The 21,805-nt window shown below is 42.4% G+C and overlaps 1 pseudogene; it reads right to left on the bottom strand.

Moving 5' to 3' along the window:
* Positions 1-17,210, bottom strand: part of LOC139999381 (kinesin-like protein KIF27) — a 36,864-nt pseudogene extending 19,654 nt beyond the window's left edge.
* Positions 17,211-21,805: the final 4,595 nt, after the last annotated feature.

Here is a 21,805-nt window from a genome sequence, read left to right on the forward strand (position 1 = left end):
ACTTAATTTGCAGAACTACATTGTTCACACACACACAAAAAAAGACTTTTTACAACGTACCAATGTGACCACCTCCAATGGTGTAAGTCTTCCCAGAACCTGTCTGTCCGTATGCAAATACTGTAGCATTATATCCCTCAGCCAAAGACACTAGAAGAGGTTTCATGCAAACTGGATAAACTTCTTCTTGGGTTGAGTTTTTGCCAAATACAACATCAAAAGTGAAGACACGGTCTTTCCCAATGATTATTTGTTGTGTATTTGGGACTAATCTCACGCATACTTGGTGGTTATGAAGTACTTCCTTGGAAAGCAGAGGTCTGACCCTTACTGCAACTTTAACCAGGATCTCCTCCATGCCGGCCTCCATCTCTGTGCTCCCCCCTCAGTATTCAGGAAGTCATTACGAGATCTGTTACAATTCCTCTGTTCACCTCATTTGCAATTTTCTGCACCTAAGAAAAAATGTTTTCCGAGTTAAAGAAGAAAGAATTAACTCCCTGCTGAAGCAGAATGTTGAAGAGTTTCCCAAAGAATACATAAGCAACATTACACCCTGGAAAGGAACTGTGATAAAAAAGCAGATATGTTAACAACTGTTAAACCAGTGCAGAAACTAATTTTGCTTCTATTACCTTCTAAGCTAGCAGACTTAACCTTTGGTCTGAAAGTGGTCAGACTTTCTGTTTGGACGTTATACTGCCGGATGAAGCAACAATATTGTAAGATCTTGTTAATGAACTCTTGATAAAGCATAGACTTACAATGAACCTTATTTTCTCACTGCTACAGTACCGATGCATAGGCAACAGAAATTATTCAAAAAAACCTTTTTATCCGGAATTAATACCTATAGACACACACGTGCTTGAAAGCCATCTTCTGCTTACAAGGGCCAAGTATTTAGAATTTCAGAAGCACAGAAAGCTGTCGTGTTGCTTACATGGTGGGTATGATTTTAAATAGTTGTGATTACTACACACCAAGCATTCCTCTGATTTTAATCCGTCTCTTTATGCCCATATGGAACTATTTTTTATTAGTTATATATTTCAGCAACCATGGTTCCTTATACTGCCCCCCATCTATTAATTCTGAAGCACAAGAAGAAGCATCGAATAGGATTTCTTTACAAATGTCTACCAGAAACACTCCAAAGCCTCGATGGGTATCAAATGCTGCCGGATCCCAAACACATCTTCTGCTCTTGCTGATTCTCAGTCAAGGAGGCTTTGCCATGCAAAGGACAGTTTGCTGAACTTCCTTCTTGCTCAACTCCCACGCAGCCTTTTTGCTCTGTTACCCAACTGGCAGAACTCACCAGCTAAGCACATCAAATTCAGCCTGCATGAAAATGCAACCAGATTGAAACACAAGTCTTCTGTGGTTGCAAAGAGAAGAGTTTTGGCATTTCACTCACACCCATTTGCATTGAGGGCTTGTCCATTCAGAGCTGAGAAACTTTGGAAGCTGACAAAAAGCCTTGTTGTACAGAACAGAGCAAAGGGAAGCCAAGAAAGAGAAGCAAGAGCCTGAAATCCTGCTCATTTCAGAAAGGGCACGGCAATCACGAGCACATACTGAAAACTTACTGACTCCCCCCCCGCCCCCCCCTCCCAAAATGACACCCAAACCAGTCGCGGGAGGGGAGGGGCGGAGGAGGGGAGAGATCCCATCTCCTACTTCCTCAAACAAACACCAAGCAAAATGCCGGCTCAGCGGCGCTGTGGGGCGGCTCCCCCCAGCCCCAGCCCCGGCCCCGTCGCTCCCCACTCCAAACCTGCTCCGGGCGGCGGGAGGCAGCCTCCGGGCGGGCTGAGGGGCCGGCGGGCCGCGCCTGGGCCGCCCGCGCTGCTGGTGACAGCACCTCGCTAGGCAACGTCCGCAACCTTCGGCGGCGCTGCCCCGCCGCGCACAGTGGCCCCCCGCAGCAGGAGGGCGCAGGCGGAGTGGGGGTTGAGGGGTGGGTGTGAGGGGACACCGGGGGGCAGCGGGGGGCAGCCCCCGGCCCCCAGGGACGCGCACAGCTCGCCCTCGAGTCCTGGGGAGGGTGGAGGGGGCCGTCTGCTTGTGGTCAAAGCAGGGGTGCGAAATGCGGCTTCCATCGCCGCGCTCGTCATGGAGGAGAGCGTCTCCTTACGGCTCCGGTGGAGCTCAGCGGTAAAGGCTGAGTTTTCCCTCAAACACAAGCGGTCTCCAAGTAGGCGAGCCACGCTCACAACTGCTCGCAGCTGCTGGCCCAGCAGCCGCCGGGAGTGCCCAGGCACACGTCCACACACAGACACATCTGTAGACACAATGCCGACAGAGCTCAAGGAGCAAAACGCGAACGGATTCTGTCCGATTTGTATATGAAAAACAACAGATAAGACCAAGTCGGTCCCATTCATGACATGGAACACTGCTTTAGCAATTTGTAAGTGCACAGAGCTTACTCCACCCTAAAGACTTGATAAACAAAGAGACATTTAGAAAGCTAAGCTGTGAAATGACTGAAACAAAAAGGTGTATTTCCAGCTTCAGTTCCCTAAAGCGTGTAAGTACTTCTCAGAAACATAAAACAGGACAATGTAAAGATGTAATCTGCGATTAAGTAGTTCTTCTTTCACAGGGAAAACCAAAACCAATGACTTTTCAGGGACAGCAAAAACTCTTGATGAGACAACAACCTTACTCACTGTTGAAAATATAATCCCTTTACATCATTGGCCTCACTCTGCTGATGTTCTCTCCTTTTTCTTCTTTTCTCTCCTTTCTTCACATTTATAGATCTACACCCTGAAGCTAGAGATTTACCAGCACGTCGGCCACTTCTGCCTTTTCCAGGCTCTGAATCAGTATCACTTTCCAGTTGTAGTAAGGCAAAACGAGACGCAATGGTAGGGACTGAACTGATTAGAGCAGATTCCACTGCCATGTCTGGAATTCTAGGGAGCTGGCTTCTTTTAATTATCAGTTTCCTGGGAAAGTAGCACAGAAGGTAGAATGAAAACATTGTTTGATCAAACAAGCAATAATTCATATCATTAAACCACAGAAGTGGTTTTTTTTGGCTCAGAAAGCATAAGACAGGGCTGGAATTGGGGGAATGAGGGAGAAATCAAAAAGATACAGTATAATTTATTTATATTTTAACCGACTACACTGTATTACCTTAGGTAACTAAAGAAGAATTACATAAAATAAAAAAAAAAAAAAAACAACAATCTACCAAACACATTTTAGGCTAATACATTCGCTCTTGAGAGATTTCGTGGAAAAAAGGTGGCTCTACAAGAAGCTGGTCTTCATGTTCTGGGTGGAAATAGACACAATTAGAATAGAATAGAATAGAATAGAATAGAATAGAATAGAATAGAATAGAATAGAATAGAATAGAATAGAATAGAATAGAATAATTTAGTGCTTAAAAACTATTTCAGATGCCATCCCCAGAGCCTGACAAACACAATTTAAAAATGAAGTAGATAATACACATACGCAAGCTCCAGTTTGGGGTAAGCAGCCTTATCTCTTCTTTTACAAGAAGTTTAATTTTGTTTGCAATGCACTGGAGATTCAGCAAGCAGTTTTCTCCACAGGGAGGTGAACCCAGCATTTCAGCTGGTACCGTCCACAAACATCAAGTTCACCTGTTCTTAGAGCAAGACACAGAGGATACGTTGGGAGGAGACAGAACTAAGTAACACTTATGCCTTCTGTTGTTGCCTGTAGCTAAAAGCAACATGTACATCCCTGGGACACCATTCTAAAGATCAAATCATTTACCTAACATTAAAGCTAGATCCTGCGTATATCTATGTTTGTCCAACTGCAATTTTTCCATGCAGAGTTTGGTCAATTAGCAGAGTATTGAAAGTGATGATATCCATCTCTGATTACAAATTTCATAGAAAACAGACTTCTAGATATGCTGACATATTATGACAGCGGTGTAGTGAGATAATACATACTTCTTGAAATTACTGTTCAAAAGGGATCTTTAGATTTTGAAACAAGTTCTTGAGTTATCTGCTTAGATAACCTACAAATCTGTTCCTTATTAAGTACTATTACAAAAGAACATGAGACTCTGCAGAAGTTTCCACAGGCTCTCTTTACCACTTAACTCCAGAATTTCTCCAGTCCAAAATTGTATAGGTGCTCCATATATACTCAGATATGTCAACATGCAACAATAGCATGGCAGAGACCATTCCCCAAAATAATGATTTAAAAGGAATATGTCATTTCACTTTTCAGAGATGAAAGAACCATGCTCTACTCTTAAGTTTACAGGAGACAAAAAGGTTATAGAAAAGAGCATTCTCGTCACACAAAGTTACTCAACTCCATTTCTCTCAAAAGAAGAGAAAATGAAGCTGGTCATCTTAGGAGAAAACGGCCATTGAGCTGTGAATCTACTTGATGCTGATATTCAGATTAGCTGATCAGACCACAACTATGTATCTAGAAAATACAGGTCAATCATATCTACATCATAAGTAATTCATATTTGTCACTCTTTAAATGACAGAACAGGATACATTTGGATTTTTGTGCAGACAAGACTGTGCACATATGCACACATGTGCATACATTGACAAATATTTTAATGCTAAATAACTATATAGTTAACCAGCTGAGGAAATTAGTTAAAGTTGAGAGACTTCATGCTCTTACTAGCTGGACACAAAATATGTTGAAACTTGAAGCTCAGAGAAAAGATTACAGGTGCATCTTTACAGCAAGAAAAAGCACCAGATAAAAGTGCTCAGTCATGTTCCACAAGAACTTATGATGCTGGATGTTGCTCTAAAGCAGACAACACTCAAAGTTTTGTCTGCAGACTCCCTGCTGTGCTTGGCTTAAGAAAAAAAAAAAAAAGAACTATAGTATGACTCTTCAGTAAAAGCCTGGAATTTCTAGTCTCTCTCTACTGTGGTGTATTTATAGTTAATGTAAACAGTACAACGGCACAACAGTCTTTATTTGTACAGTGGCAGCAGTGGCTAATGCTGCCAAATCCTTCTTTTTGCACATACAATCTGAAAACAATTACACGTAGCTGAACCTCTACACAGGTACATAAAGTGGCTGCAAACTCCCTTCTTTCGTCTATAAATACACCAATATAAATACACCAGTAAGTATACCTTTGCTGTCTTATCGTAGTTGGCATGCAATTAAGAGCCCAGCTGACAAGTACATTTAACAAGTACTACCCATGGAATTCTGCTGTTCCAATTCACTGAAATACTATAGTGACAACATGATATCAATTTACAAAACCTTATTCCTGAATTCGGTGTTTCTACATCATCATCATCATAATGGATGGCAATGAGTTTATAAAGTGAATTGCAAATACATGAGATTGCAGGTTATTTTCTAGTTGAGTCGCAGATAGTTGTTAACATTGCTAATTCAGTTGGTAGGACATTTCAATACTATTCATATTACAGCAGGATCAAATTATCCCACTTCTGCAACACCTAAAGATGGATCCAGTGATTCACCAAGGCCTACCACCATGCCAGGCTTCATATTTTAGCACCACACCTACAATTCTGGCAGACCCATTTTATTAAGCACCTAGCACTTCAGTTTCAAAGTATGGCTCCCATTCCCCCCTCCCTGAAAAAACAATGGGCTGATACCTCAAAAGCTTTCAGCTAATTAGAGGTGCTTGCTAGCACCCTTTCAGAGGCTGGTATAGTTCCCCCCACCTCAGGAATTATGAGCAGTGTTATTCTGTATTGCTATAGAAATAACCAGCCGTAGAAAATTAAAAACACACTGGTGTAATTGAGCTTGAGGCTGTGTTTAAGGAAGCTTTTTGATCACAGAAAGAAAGTGTTCAAATATGATTCAAAGATCGAAGCCGAAATTCCTTTAAGTGGTATAGTCTTTATTGCAGCGCTGGATGATGCACAGGGGATCTCTCCACCTATCGTGCATACCCAAGGCGGAAAGCAGTCTTGAATTTATACAATCAATCTCTCAATATTCTACAAGTGCCTATACATATTCCTTACCTATCCCCGCCTTCCCTCGCTTCTCATGCTAATTAGCCTTTTGGCACCTTGCACCTGCGTAGAGCCTCCCAAGAATTGTGGGCAGGGGTCTTTGGGAGGAAGACCCCGAGTCTTCCTCACAGTGTACTTTTCACCTTTGGTCAGGAATCTGCTGAGTTGGCATGTTTCTTAATTGCAAGCGCTGGTTGTTGCTAATTCTTCCATTTGTTGTATCTTTATAATGAATTCCAATGTCCAGTTTTGAGATTTATAGTCCTTCCATTTGTTTCTCTGTCTGTCTACCGCTTCCTTATCATGAGTTGCAGCGTCTTGTTTCGAGATATACAGTCCTTGTCTGGGGATTGTCCTTGCCTCCCCAATGCCTCCCCAATGCCTCCTTAATCAAATACCACAAGGAGTTTCATAATTCCACAGATCAAACTATGACCTGAAGCATCATTTCAACTTCTACAGTAGTTTTCAAGGAAGAGTTTTGAAGTGCGGTAAAATATTGGAAGTAAATAACAGCCTGTTGCCCAAACCCTATTTATCTGAACACAATATTCCCTACTACATAGGCTACAGGAAAAATCCGCATGAAGGTAAAAGGAAGCAAAGCCTGCTAGCAAGTATTTGAAATTGTTTCCATTTGTGTTATGTATTAGCAAGAGCCATAGTCTTGAGAGAAGGCTTTCACTAATGTGTCAAGGAAGTAAGTAACCCCGTTACAAAAAGATCCCTCAATAATCCAACTTGCAACACCATCATGGCATGGATTGACAGCTCCCATAAATGACCCAGTTCCCAAACGTTCTGATCTGCATATCACTAGCAGGCTGTTAGTGCAACTCTCTGTGCAGTCTGCTCCAAGCAGTAAGAGTTGTGAACACAGCTCCTGCAGCCAAAAGTACCTGTTACTCAGATTCATGCATCACCAACAGAAGATGAGCATTATATACATGTACCATATAATTTTAAGGCAACATTATAGCAATGGTTATTTCTAGCAAGTAGTAATTTATTTATTTATTTATTTAGTGCTTTACTCATTTGTAGGTCATGCTTTTCTACAAACCATGTCAGCATACGTGAATGGATTATTTCAGATTTTTATATTAAAACAACAGATAAGACCAAGTCGGTCCTACTAATGACATGGAACACTGCTTTAGCATGTCTGATGCAGCAATTTGTAAGTACACAGAGCTTACTCCACCCTAAAGACTTGATAAACAAAGAGACATTTAGAAAGCTAAACTGTGAAATGACTGAAACAAAAGGGTGTATTTCTAGCTTCAGTTCCCTAAAGCATTTAAGTACTTCTCAGAAACAGAAGACAGGACAATGCCCTGAAGAGCTTCAGTCTAGTTTTAGACATGATGTAACAAAGCTAACTATGATAAAAGTAACATATCCAGTGTTTCAGTAACACCGAATCCCTTTTCTATGTTACCCACCTTAACCCACACTGCAGGTCAAATAGCTCTACTGTAAGCACTGCTGTAAGCCCCCAACACACATGTTAAGAGGAGCGTAATGCACACCCAGAAACTCAGTTGGAGCATCAGCAGCTTCCTGGTCTGCGTACAGCTTTGTATACATGCATGAATTTACAGTTAACTGGCAAATGTTCAAACACCACAAAGAAATGAGCAGCACATCACAATTTAGGACTCTAGGCTGACGTTAGGAGCAGACTTTCAAGCATTTGTGGAATAACCACATAGCTTTAAATACGGTGATCTACTGTTTCAAGGAAAATACGCTGAATAGCCCAAAAACACAACTCAGTTCCTCTTGAACCACTTCCATCTTCAACTAAACTAATAAAGCCACAGATTTCCAAGAACTTTGAAAAGAGCATCTTCCCACACGCTGTCTCCTTGTGTCTATTACTAACATGCTTATTTGCCACCATCTATCATCGAAACACGTGCTCAGCTAACACCTAAAGTACTGACTGTACTAACTCACCACTGTGTCTCTTATTTTTTTCCTTCATCTTCTGAGATTTGATTTCCTCAAGTGTTTTTATTCCAAAATTCAGATTTCCCTCTGAAAATAGGAAACAGTTCATGAGACTGGCTTAGAGGCACTCACTGAGGACCACAGCTCCTCAGGCTTCTTAGCGCTCAGCAACTTTCTGAAGTATTTAGAATAAAGCCTGTCAACACTCCTCACAAGTGAAAGAGCCAGAGAACCAAGGGCATTTTGCCCCTCCTTTCATCCTTCAGGCTTAAAAATGTAGTTTTAATTTTAATCCATTTACACGATATTAGATCCCTCTATCGTTAGATATGGCTTATCAACAGTGGTTGCAAGGCTGCACATGCAGCCATTTCAACTCCATGCTGTGGCCCTGTTTTGTTCTCCAAAAGTAAAGAAAAGGAGTTCACCTTTCTGACCCAATTGGCACATGATGGTATTCATGGCAGAAATGAGATCATGGAAATAACCGAGTCCATTCAGCACCCCTACATTTTGTTGTGTTTTTACACCACACTGCTTTTGAGTTAACTGTCAAGTTCTTCTGATTTATCCTACTAAGGTGCTGGAATACCTTGTTTAGTAGCAGTAGAACTGCCTTTGCGAGTGGAAATCACCCGTAATCCATTTTTGCCTTCCACAGCTGGTTGCTGGACAGGAGTTTTAGTTTCTTCTTCCTCAGAAAGTTGGTCTGAAGGGGAAAAATCTATTCAGTTATGCATAGACCAGATTGTTCATGATTAAGTAGCTCATGCAGTGACACTTCAGCCCATGCTTCATATAAAAAACTTTGTTGCTCTTTTGTTTTGTTTTGTTTTTTAAAGAGCTACATTGACCTGATGAACTCCTAAGTAGAATACACTAGGATAAAACATCTAGGACTCTAGATTCTCTCTGCAGCTTTAACTACTACACAACACATTGCTCTTCAGACAGAAAAAAGAAATTTCCTTCCTAGTTTCACATAGAACTTTACACAACAGACCAGCTAAAGCCAGGAGTGGTTCTAAGCTTTCCTCCAACGTTTCAGGTTCTGTCCACTGACTGCCGGACAAAGCCACCAGTGACCTGGCCACACTGCCTGCCCTATCGCTAGTCAGACCTCAGGTCATCTGTGATTTCTACATTCCTTTACAGCACAGATTCCTTCAAGAACCAAAGATTTACACAATCATTTACAGCACAAATTCCTTCCAAGAACCAAAACATGCTCACCATCATCATCTTCATCATCATCTGCAGCATTGATTACAACTGGAGGGTGTGTAGGGCTTGGGACATTTTCAGAGTTTTCCACTTTCATCACCCCCTTAGCTGTGGAGAGGGATTTGACTGGACAGAAAGTTTGTTTTGCTGCAGTGACATCTGAGCCACTTTCAAATCATCGTCCGCGGACTCAGGCGGACTTGGCAGTGTAGCTAGAGGAAGAGGATGATCATCGGTAATATGGCAGTTTAAAACTTTGACCACAATTTAGCAAAGAGGTGGTAGGAAAGGCAGATAACCCGCACAGACAATGAATTCATCATCTCCTTTTGCCCATCCCATCACTGTTTACACCGTCAACAAAGACTTCCCTTCGAACAACAACACATCTCCCTACCACTCAGCAAAAGATGAAACAACAGGAAGCAAACTGCAAGGCAAACATCACACAAAGCCAAGAGAAGCTGAGCACGAAAGCAGAAAACAAACACCAGCAGTACACTCCGTGCAGTACACCTATGACTGCAGACCTTTTCCTGTACTCACAAATGAACAGTTACCTGATGCCCCCTACAGGATTGGCACCCACTAAGTAATACTCCAAATTAAGTCTTCAGCACTTCAAGAAAAAGGACCTAAACTCACTCTTGCTTGGTGGGAAGAATTGTCCATCGATGTAACGTCCCTTTGCATGATGAAAAGCACAGTTGGCTTTCTGACAGCCTCCCGGCTGCTTCTCCCAGTAGCAAGGAATCTCACTGCACTTTTTCTGAAGACAGAAAGAAAGAAAAGCTCGTGATAACATGCACCTGAGGCTTGCAAAGAGATGCGCAGCTCCAGATCATGACAGCTGTCACAACACAGTGCTGAAACATCATTCCAAAGGTCAGTTTCTCAGTTAAGTGTAGTATTTCTGGGCATATTCACAAAGTTTGCATAAGCTGGAACCACTATGCACATTTAGATTTGTCATCATTCAGTTAGAGAAGACAGGCACTCTCAGACACCAGTTGAGGGTGGGTTAAACTAATACACCTAGGATTATACTAGCATTATTCAGAGGGAAAAAGAACATCTGAAATTGCCTAGGTTAACCCTGTCTAGAACTACTTCTTGGAGACTTAGTTCTTCTGCACCTTTAACTTTCCCCACTTCCTACCCCAGGCAGCGAGAACAGCGTTATCGGAAGGACTGTGGGTCAGAAGAGACCTGAGAGTTCATTATCAAGCCTGCTCCCATGACGATAGAACAGCCTGTTTATTACCCCCCTGCTCCAGCAGGTTTTAGCAGTCTATTTAACAGCTATTCTGCATCTGTTGAGAAAACTGTCAGCATCTAATAAAAATATATATATCTTGCTAAGACATACCTAAGGCATTGATTTTATTTTCCTCTGCTTCCTCCCACCCCCTCTCTTGGTAACAGAAACCAGTATGATTTTGAAGCAAACAAATCTATCCTGCAAAAGCACAATCAGTACACCTACGGCACTGAAAAATGCTTTTGTTGATTGATTTTGAGAACACATCGTTAGGCACTCACGTCAATTTCCATGTGTCTGAATCGGCAGACGTTCCTGAAACAACGACCCTCCTGCCACAGCTTGCAGACTGTCTCATTGCCCAGAGCAGCTTCGCAGTGGCGGTAGGCACATTTGTCTCCCTGGAACCAAAAGGAAACCAACGAGGAAAATAGAGTACAGCCTCAAAAATGGCCATGCTGCTGCCTAATGTTGCTACAACTGAATTCAGAATCTATCTGGTTCTCAAGTTAACCAAAGACCAGCGTGCTTCCTCCTCCTAATCTACTCCTTCCTGAAAAAAAATGGGGAAAAAAAAGCAAAGCAAAGGAAAGCCAGCCATACCTTGGTACAGGTAGAATAGAAATAGAAGTAGCAATCGTCTCCTTGTTTAGACATGCCGACGAGTTCTGCTAACAAGCTCGGCTTCTCTCCACAGGGCCTTCCTCTGCTCTTGGAGAGAGCTGTCTTCACCCTTGCTTGGGCTGAAAGTCTTCTACTGGCTTGTGAGCAGGGAAATCTTCTTTTGAAAAGTAACCCTAAAGAAAGTAACAAGTGAAAAATAATGAGGAACCAACATTTTTCCAGCTTTCTTCAGTTCATCAAATCAAGTTATCAGTCTCTCGAAGAGAGCAAAGCCTTGAAATCAGCTGCTACATGAACTAACTAAATATGAAAGTTCCGTAAAGCTGCCAGGAGCTTTGTCAGCAAGCGTTCTCTTCCACATCCTCAATAAGATGACTTGGAGCACATCTGGAAGCCTGAAAACGGAGTCACTCCTTAAAAAACCACCTGATCATACATGCAAGTCAATAATCAACTCTGGCTACAAATAACTTCTCTAGAACACAGTTAGGACGCATTAAACAGCACGTTCCAGGCACTGTGGGTCTTCCATTTCACCTACCTGGACAACCTCAGCAAAGTTATCGATCTTCAAAGACTTCCAGTTAACTTCTCCTGTAGGCCAAACCAAGACTGAATCCGTGAATTAAAAATAAAGGGGTAGGAAGAATTTTCCTCCTCACTTTGCCAAGGGAACCTCTCATCCACAATTCAAACATAGGATGTGCTTTTAAACAGCTTATAACTAATAGAGGAAGCAAGTCCATTTGAATGCTCTCTCAGACTGGAGACAGCCAGGGATAGTTAGCTCTTCAAAAAAATAAAAACCAAAAAACAAAACAAAACAAAAACAAAAAACCCAGCGCATTTAGAGATGAACTCATGATTCAAAGTGGCTGCAAAAATGAGGCTCCATCTTCCACAGCCGGACAATTTAACTTTTTTTTTTTTTTTTAATTTAAAATTCAGTATGTTCCAATCTCTGGTCTTCAAGATTTCTTCACCTATTAAGAAAACACAAAAACCTTTCCCCGTCTTTATTACCTGTACAGCAAAAAACATACCAGTGCATATAAATCCACAGATGTGCATACGCATACACACATCTGTGTTTATACACACACGAGGAGGGAGTGAGAGAAAGTTAGCGAGAGCGACAGTGAAAATCAGAATTTTTGCCTTTTCGACACAGAGAGCGCGTAAAAATTCTCTCATTTTGAGGGAACTAGAAAAAAATGGAGGCTCTACAAAAGATTTTGATGAGTATGCCTTCGAGGCCGATGCTTTGTAACATGAGTGATCTGGGGGCCAGCACACAAATATGCAGACGTATGTACATGCATACAGGATAAACAGATCTATACACACAAGCGTGCACAGTATATGTTGTATGATCTCCATAGCGAGAACAACTCGTAGCCCTGATCAGACACGTAGAGTTGCAATCAATTAACAGCAGGAAGACAGCAGATCAAGGGTACAGCAAGCTTTGAGAGGCAGGGGAATGCTCACTTTGCCAGTGGCATGACTGCATGATGCCAAGGATTTTGAATTAGTTGGATTTTTTGGAAGCAATTGGGTTTTTCTTTCTGCGCTGTAGCAAATACCACAGGTTTGCCACCACGTGCTGTTCCCTAATCCATATATCCATCCTCATCCATTGCTGCAGGATCATGAAAGGTTAGAGAAGACGACTTAGGTCCAATTTAACAGCCAATGATTTTTCGATGAGCAGAGCTGCAACAGATTTTATTTAGCCACAAGCATTTTTTTTTCTTTTTTCTGAGATGAAGTCAGAAATTTTAATTATTATTTTTTTTAAAGACACTAAACACAAAACCTGCAACCAGACCAGATAAAGTTCAAATTAGAGTGATTCTGAAACCTTTCATTAAAACGCTGCACATTTCTGTGCAAATTATTTCTGACTCTTCTGGACAAAAGTGGATGAAATAGTTCTTACAAATTAATAATCAAAGGTTGAAACCTTTTACTCACACAAACACTAGTGAATTTTCCAGGAAATATTTTTTTGGCAGGGAATTTTCCCAAATCTAAAATAAAGAGAGGAAAAGTTGGCTTCTCATATTAGTTACTGCTTTTGACTGCTGGGCAAAGGGAATAAAAACAGTAGTTAAGTGCAAGCTTTCCTTCTCTTCTTTACTATGGATAGGAATCGTCACTTCGGACCTTTAGCACCTTCAGAAACACACCCAGTGCCATGCAGGTTCCTCTGCATCTACTTCTAACAGTTACTGGTGCTCCTTAGCATGGAAGTTTGACTCAAAACACTCTCCAGATTTAGCTCTTTTGACTGCCCAAGGAGCTCATCATTTTGCTTGTTGCCTTCCAGTTTCCTGAACAGACCGGGAACGCTGTTCAGAATCTGAATGGATCTGGTCTAAGGAATGGGAAGAAAGCAAAACCAAGCATACCTCGCAGCCCTAAATTCCAAAAAAGCAGTCTCATTTTAAAAAGGACCTCAAAAGCTTTTTTTTTTTTAAACTGACACCTGCTAACACGGCAATCCGGGCGCTAAACCAACTGAAGTTGCCCCTGAAAGCCTGAATAAAAATGAGTAACTCTGGTGCACTCAGCAGGTCTGTAATAGAAGTTGGTAAGATTTTTAGATTTCTTTTTTTTGCTCCAGGGTGCTGGTAAAATGTTTGCATTAAGAGATTTTGAACCTTTTGTACCAAAGAATTAGAGATGCGCTACAGTGCCAGTAGCTGGGGGTCTGGAAATACACACCAACAAGTGTCATAAGCTTTGCCTTTGCTGAAGGAAGATGAATAGTACCAAGAAAATCTGTCTAGTTTGTTTTACAGGCTTGTCTTTCTCAGTATGGAACAAACTGACCTCCCTGGTCTAACTTTGCAGTTGCCTATTCTGCCTTTGTCCTGGAGAGAAGAGCAAGAAAGGAACAAATCTATTTTTGCACTCCAAAAACGCATTAGAGGAGGATTATCACACCCACCTAAGGGTACTTCCTTGTTTGTTTATAAAGCACCAAGTATTTCTCTTGGACAGTCTCTGTAGCTGGTCTGTTTTGTGCCTTCCATTTATAATAAAGATATTAAGATGCTTACCCCTTGTTTTTTGTTTTTTGTTTTTGTTTTTGTTTTTTTTCTAACGAACAGTGGAAGTGGAGAGTCGGATGACAAGCAAGAACAAACACTAGAAACTCCTTGTTCTGCCCCTGCTTTTTAATCACCCAGCATCACCCCGGCTGCAAAACAGCCTCTGCTGATTTACCTGCTTGTTAAAGCACCCCACAGGCTGCAAGTGCGGTGTGCTAGGTGTCAAGTTCTATTTAACGGTGCACAGGTAACCATTCATCTTCCCACAGTCGAAGCACAGAACAGCCTCTTGCTAACAGAACTCATCCCTGCTGCTGCAAGAAACCTCATGGCCTGCAGGAAAACCTCAAGCTAAGAGTTCCAAAGCAAAAGCAGAAAATGCATGATTTGTACTCTTTATATTTGAGTGAATTCTAGCTGCTAAACGCTGCCTACATCTGAGGGCACGTTCTGAGGCTGGGGGGAAGGACACTCAACACCCACTGACAGCAGGAGTGCAAAGATGCCAGCCAAGAAGGCAAAGGTTAGAGCTGAACGCTGCCTCAGCTTCCTCCAGCAGCCAGCTGGGGGTCACCTTTCACCACGCTCTCTGAGACTCTGAGCCCCGAGTTACCGCAGCCGCCAGGTACAGCTGCTCCTTGCTGGCCCAAACTATTGGAAGAGTCTTCAAACTTCAGGGACCTGTTTTATGACAGCCTCGAGATCCAATTAATCTGTTCCTGAAGGCGCTGATCGTCCTGGTGTTTCTGGAGCTGTCCAAGAACAATCCTGAACTGAGGCACTCGTCTGATCAGACAGTGCTTTGGCACAGATTTGTCTTTAGCTTGACACATCAAGGTAAAGAGGAATCGATTCTTGCAAGCACCCTCTCAAGCAGGGATCTAATAAGGTGAGCAAAACAACAGATCTGTTGTGCAGATCTGAGCACGTCCCTCTGCAGGGAATCACTTTCAAGCCTAAGATGTTTCACCCATCTCCCTGCCCCAGAGCGACACAAGTAAAGCTCTTAAGCAATTGCTAACCTGTTCTCAGTGCTCACGAGTCCCAAATCACTCATTTTACAATCTATAAACCATGGCAGCTGGCACCTAGTTGGCACACGGTGACACTGCACACGTTGGCAGTGTCGTCAGGAGCTGCAAAGTCAGGGCTGAGGGGGTTAAGGGAAAACCACACATCAGTTTAGCAACTTGGCTCCCGTAGGATACTTCCTACGGCAGGAGTTTCAGCAAAGCCACTCAGAGGGACCTGCTGGCTAATTCAAACGGGACTTCTGCTGGAGCAGGCAGAAGGCAGCAGGAGATATCCAGTGGGCATCGCTGTCAGTCTGTGGCAGTTTGGGGTCCAGGTATCAGTGGTTAGGTGGGGTTTTCTCTGCTTCACTTTCTCCAAAGCTGTGAAAAAATATTTCTTTTAAAGCACTGTACAGTCCCACGTTAAGGATGGAACCAGCTGCATCAACTTCCAGTACGACGGTGTTGGAAAAAGGTGCCTTTGGTGGTCAGGAGCACAACAGCTCTGCTGATGTGTTATTTAAGTGTGTTCTTACATCTGAGTTTCCTCACAGCAGTATGTAGCTGAGGGGGTCCTACTTTCCTAGGGAAGATTTATGGTTTTTCTCCTACCAAGCACCAGCTCAGTATACAAAGCTCTGTTAATAACACCCAACCATGTAGATGGAATGCAATTGTTTTCCTTACAACCCCCCAGTTATTTCCATGTCTGTTCTGGACCTTGGGATCTCTTTTGGGAGCTACATTACGCAGAGCAATACAATAAGGCTGAGATCACCGCTGCCTCAATGTAATGCAAAGGTGAAGGCCTTTATGACAGGCAGTTTGGAAATGAATGCAGCCCCATCTTGTCAGCATCAGAGCAGAGCCAGCTCCAGATGGCTCCAAAAAGGAGCTGCTGCTGGCCAGAGCCGAGGCAGGGAGTGCTGCTGGGTGGGCTTCGGGGGAGCAGATTTAAGGAAGGGGGGAAAATACTGCTGTGCAACAGCAGCTGGGAGAGAGGATTGTGAAAGCGTGAGAGAAGCAGCCCTGCAGCCCCCCAGGTGAGCGCTGCAGGAGGGCAGGAGGTGCTGCAGGCAGGCAGCAGCAGTTCCCCTGCGGGCTGTGCAGGGAGAGGCCCCTGGTGGAGCAGGCTGTCCCCCTGCAACCATGGGTCCCCCATGGAGCAGATCTCCACGCTGCAGCCCCCCCATGGGTGGAGGAGCCCCCGGTGGAGCAGGTGGATGTGGCCTGGAGGAGGCTGCGGCCTGTGGAGAGCCCCCGCAGGAGCAGGCCCCGGGCCGGAGCTGCAGCCCGTGGAGAGGAGCCCACGTGGAGCAGGGGCAGAGAGGGACCGAGAAGGAGTGGTGGAGATGAAGTGCTACAGACTGAGCACAACCCCCAGTCCAGTCCCCCTGTTCCCCTGCGCTGCACGGGGGGAGGAGCTGGAAGAGCTCAGATGGGGGGAAGGAAGGTGTTTTTGGTTTCTTTCCTTTGGTTCTCACTTGTCTAGCCTGGTAGTAGTAGTAGTTAGGCAGGAAATCTTACTGTCTCCCTATGCTGAGTCTGCTTTGCCCATCACGATCCTTGTTGAGCGATCTCCCTGTCCTTGTCTCAACCCTTGAGCCCTTTGCCTCGTATTTTCTCTCCCTTTTCTTTGAGGAGGGGGAGGGAGAGAGTGGCCGTGATGGAGCTCGGCTGCCCACCCACCGAAAAGCACTGCAGCTGCAAAGTACTGGAAAAGTTTTCAGAAGCAACAAGGTGTTTAACAAGGAAATGTATAGTTTCCTTTTTCAGGCTTCCTAAATAATTGGGCTTATTTCATATTCCCAACTCGGAGGAGGAGAATTGTTGATTTCACCTTCTTTTTTCTTCCTTGGAAATCAAAGGTGAACAGCTCTAAAAGGAAGGGGAACATATCAGAAGCAAGCTTTTTTTGGCTTGTAATCCTTTCTTAAGGAAAAGATTTCTCACACACCTTCCCCAGATGTAGGGGGGCAGAGAATAATTTTGGAACTACTCCAATTAAAGTCAGCTTGGGGAGAGTGGGACTTCTCTACTTGTTTCAGAGACATTCGCATTAGCAAGAGAGAGTGTTGTGTTGCCGCTGCCAGGGGCCTACGGTGATGACTTCAGAAACAGAATTGAATGATGTCACTGTGACACCTTGGTAACAGCTGCCTCTGAGCAAGTTTAGCGAGGAGGGACAGAGAAGTGTGCTGGATGAAACCACGTGAGGACTTGTGGATCCCACGTTGAGGTGCATCGAGAGGGCCCACCCTTCTGTAAGTGTTTGGATGCTTCATTTTAGATTTCTGTAGTTTGTGTAAAGTCCTTTCACAAGCATGAAGTTTGGTACTTTGGCTCAGGGATGTAGCTGCACAGAGTGACAGGTGCAACATGTGGCTGAGGGCCTCTGCACGTTCTCTCTTTCCCACACACGATCAAGAAAGAAGGGTAGACAAATAAGAGTGTGCTGTGGTCCTGCCATAGACCTCAAGTACTACAGCATAAACAAGAGACTTAAAAGTAGCCCATCACATGAAACTTCAGGACAGCAATGCACTTCATCAGCTGGTCTGGCCTGTTGAGTGGAGTGTCTCAGGATGGAGTGTATGAAGATGCACTCCATCTGCTTTCAGATTAGCACTTGCAGTGAGCAAGCTGCCTGGCCTTAACATTTTTCATTTCATTTTTCACCCGACTTTTGCTGGTTCTTCTTGGTCTAGAAAAAAAAAAAAAAAAAAAAAAAAAAAAAAAAAAAGTGAACTCAGATCAAAATAGAAGGATTTCCTTTTCATTAATTCCATGTTCTTAACTTGACAGGTTTGGTTATTGACGTAGAAGGGACATATCTGGCCTGACTTGAGTTACTCATAATGTTTCACTTCATTGTAGATATGACTGGAAACCAGAGACAAGACTGGTAAAATCATTCCTAGAACTCTGTGTTGTTTTCCTTCAGGTACCTTGTCTCTCAAGTCGGTGAGGGCTGGGACAGAATGAGATTGGAAAAGTCAAGTGTAGTATTCATTGTTACAGAAGTAGTTGTCCTGTATCTTCTATGGCAAAAGAATTTTCCTGAATAAATATATAAATAAATAGATAAAATTCCCCTGGCAAAGATTGGAAGCTGACACTTACCTGAAAGTTACCAAAGCAACTTCCTCCCGGCAAGGTAACATAGCTCACAAATGGTGGGCCCAGGGAGCTCAGTGATTCATACACAATGATGCCTTCACTTGGGAATACGGCCTTCTGCTTCTGTTTGCTTTCCCAGAACTCCTGCAATATTGCTACGACATTCACTGTCAAAGACATAAAAATGCTGAATGTAGGATGCATACATGTCCTTGATCTTAGTGTTTTCTGTGTTACACAAGAAATGCAGACATATGAGCTTGATACATTTATTATTGATAATAAAATGTCTGTGATTATTTCTGCTGGTGTGAAAAATATGATTTTGTGGCAATTTTGGACTTTCTGGGATTGCAGGCTACTGTAGTACATAAATTGCAGGTCAGCAATATTGTACTATTAAGTCAATGTGTTGGAACTTTGATATCACAGCAGCCATTAAGCTGCTCACTTTCAAACATGAGAAAATGTTATACTCAGATTCCTCTTTTCCATTCTCAAAAAAAAAACAAAAACAAAAACAAAAACAAAAACACATGGTCATGCAAGGAAAGCAGCTGACTTTTAATGCAAAACTTTATGAAGTAGCTGGAAAAAAAGGTGTTGTATATTATGATGATAATAGTTGCAGGCTAATGTGAAAATAGAAATGTGAAAACCAGAAATCCAATTGACATCATGACTATTGAGCCAGTACTCCAAAGTTTTACGTTCTGTGTTGGGGTTTTCTCAACACTTTTCGGCTTGGACTCGAAAAGAATTTTAGTATAGTTTATCTAGACTCCTTTTACAGAGCCATGTGTAGCTTAGAGATAATTTTCTTTCTTTCTGGGCATCGTTCAGCAGGTGGTGAGCAATTGCATTGTGCATCACTTGTTTTGTACACATTAGTGGTATTAATACTCTTATCATCATTATTATTATTTTCCTTTTTTTTCTTCTTCTTTTTTTTTTTTTCCTCTCTCCAAATAAACTGTCTTTATCTCAACCTACAGGCTTTCTTTCCTTTTTTTTTTTTTTTCTTTTTCTTTTTCCTGATTCTCTCCCCCATCCCACAGAGGGAGGGAGGAGGGTAAGCAAATGGCTGCGTGGTGCTTAGCTGCCTAATAGGTTAAACCACAACACTATGCAAAAACAAACAAATGAACAAACAAACAAAAAAAAAACAGCTGTGTATGATGTTCATCATTTCTCACTTGAAAATTTAAATTCAGAAGGTAAGAAGTATGTTTCTTAATTTGGACCTTCCAGTGGAAGTATGGAAGCCCTAGGCAGCAGTATGGGTCCTTCAGAGTACTGATACTGGTTCAGTATCAAGTGTTAGTGCATACAGGAATCAGTGGCAGAGATAATTTTCCTCATACATGTATAATTTTCCTCTTTCTTCATCTCGTCTGACCTTGTTAGTAGTGGAATAATGTAGAAGTGATCCATTTTGAGACAGTGTCACCCTGGTGGTAGCTCACATGCAATCTATGGACAGGGCATTGCTCTGTTTGCTGCAGGGTGAGCAATGTGAGCTCCAATATTGTCACCGCCTGTTTCCTGACTTCTGGCAGCTGCACTGCTCTCACAGACAACAGCTTTTCTTGGCATTTAGCCATGACAAGGGCAGACACACAGAGTGTGGTCATCACCAGTTCCCTTTTTGCTGTGCTCAAGCCATGAGGAAGTGCGGGTGGCGTGGTCTGAGCTCTGGGGAGGCGAGGCAGGGTGTTTGGAGCACACTGCTGTCTGCCACTGGATGGTGTCACGGATGCAGCAGCAGTGTTGGCTCCTACCAGTTCTGGCATTTTGGGCATTTAAAGCTGCAGAACTCTCATGGCATTGGAATATTGCTTCACCGTAAAGAAGAAAGCTATCTGAATAAATTTTGTATTTGTAACAGGAAACACGTTGGGATAACCACTGTCTCAGTGCAGCTGTGAGAAAAAACTGAAATATTGAGGAACTCTTAACCACAGAAACTGACTTCTGCTTTTCTAAATGATGATGAATGTGGGAGAAAAACTGGTCTACTAGCCAGGGAAACTGCTACCGGTACGGACTCCAAATGGTAATCCACCTTCAGAAATTGGTCTCTGGCTGAATACCTCACTGATGTAAACATCTGAGTGTTTTTTTTTTCTTCTTTTTTTTTTTTCTTTTTTATGAGACCTTCTGCTCCACAGAGCATGCACACATTGGGTAACAATCTAATTTTAAACCCATTAAGTGAAAACTGATATTTGAACATAAAATTCATGAATGTAAAATTTCCAAGTTTAAACATGACAATTCAGTAGGAGCTGTTGCTTCAGTGTGAGAATGGTATTGGTGACATTCAGTCCTTTACTGGTATTGAAATAGATAGCAACAGAAAGTATCAGCTTTAAGAATATCACTGATTTAGGATGTTTCCATAAAGTGCTTTGGTTTTTGAAACAACTGTTGTCCAAGAGTGCAGTTCTTAAAAACAATAATGCAAAGTCCACAGGAATAATGAATTTGGTGGTGTAGGTAACCCACAGTACTCTTTCTGGTCTCATCATTCAGCCTGTATGATACAACTTTTGGTAAAACAATAAATAAATAAATTTTAATAAAGCTTGATTTCTCCCACATCATGATGAGATCGATTATTCTGTAGGTAATAAACTGTTGAGTCTTCTAAGAAGATGTACAATGCAATTGGCAAAGCTGCACAGGGAAATCCCAAGCATGATCATTTTTTGTCCAGTCCAAGTCCCTAGATTTTAGTATCCTAAGCCCCTCATTGATGGAGGGGAAACTACCCATAAATATCATGCGTGCTTTTGCTTACCAAGAGGAAATTATACTGGTATAGTGGTCTATAAAAGAAACAGGTATTTAAACTGTTTAGTATCAATGATAGCAATAAGTGACCTAAATTGCTGTGTGTCTGATCCTTGCTTCTCTTCTGTTGTTAGTTTTACAGAAATTAAGAGTTCAGAGTGTAAAATTTCTGTTTTAATTTCCATTCTTGTTCATGAGTCCTTTCGATGGTAATTCAGCATTTAGACAGCCTGCATCTCTCACTTGGCTGAAAGTTTCCACTCTGAAAACTAATATTCAAAAGACTTTTTAGAGCTATAGAGAGGTATCTACTTTCACTGCAATACACCAACAGAAATATATTTCCCTTCTTTTCCTGAAATCCTGAAACATGCTTTAAGCTGTCTCAAATTTTACAGATAAAGCAATATTTTACCAGAGGACTAGTAAGCAGTGAGTAGCTGCTACAGATTAAACTAATACGTGTATGACTAACACAGAAACAGTAGCTGAGCAGCATCATTTTTATTCTGTTTAGAATTTCTGTCAAATGAAAGCTATGTGCCTATCCCACAGTGCAGCTGGATATCTCTGTAATTAAGTAATTAAAAGTGCCTGGGTTTGTACTGAATTGGATAAACATAAAACCTGGCTTAGCTGTGAGGATGGTAGCAGGAAATACTTGGTGGTATATATGTAGTGGCAGCATCAAATTATCACTGCAGTTTTTGCTGTGATTTTTTCAATCCTAGCCAAAACTAGCAC

Source organism: Anas platyrhynchos, chromosome 24 (genome assembly GCF_047663525.1).
Source record: "Anas platyrhynchos isolate ZD024472 breed Pekin duck chromosome 24, IASCAAS_PekinDuck_T2T, whole genome shotgun sequence".
Taxonomy (NCBI): domain Eukaryota; kingdom Metazoa; phylum Chordata; class Aves; order Anseriformes; family Anatidae; genus Anas; species Anas platyrhynchos.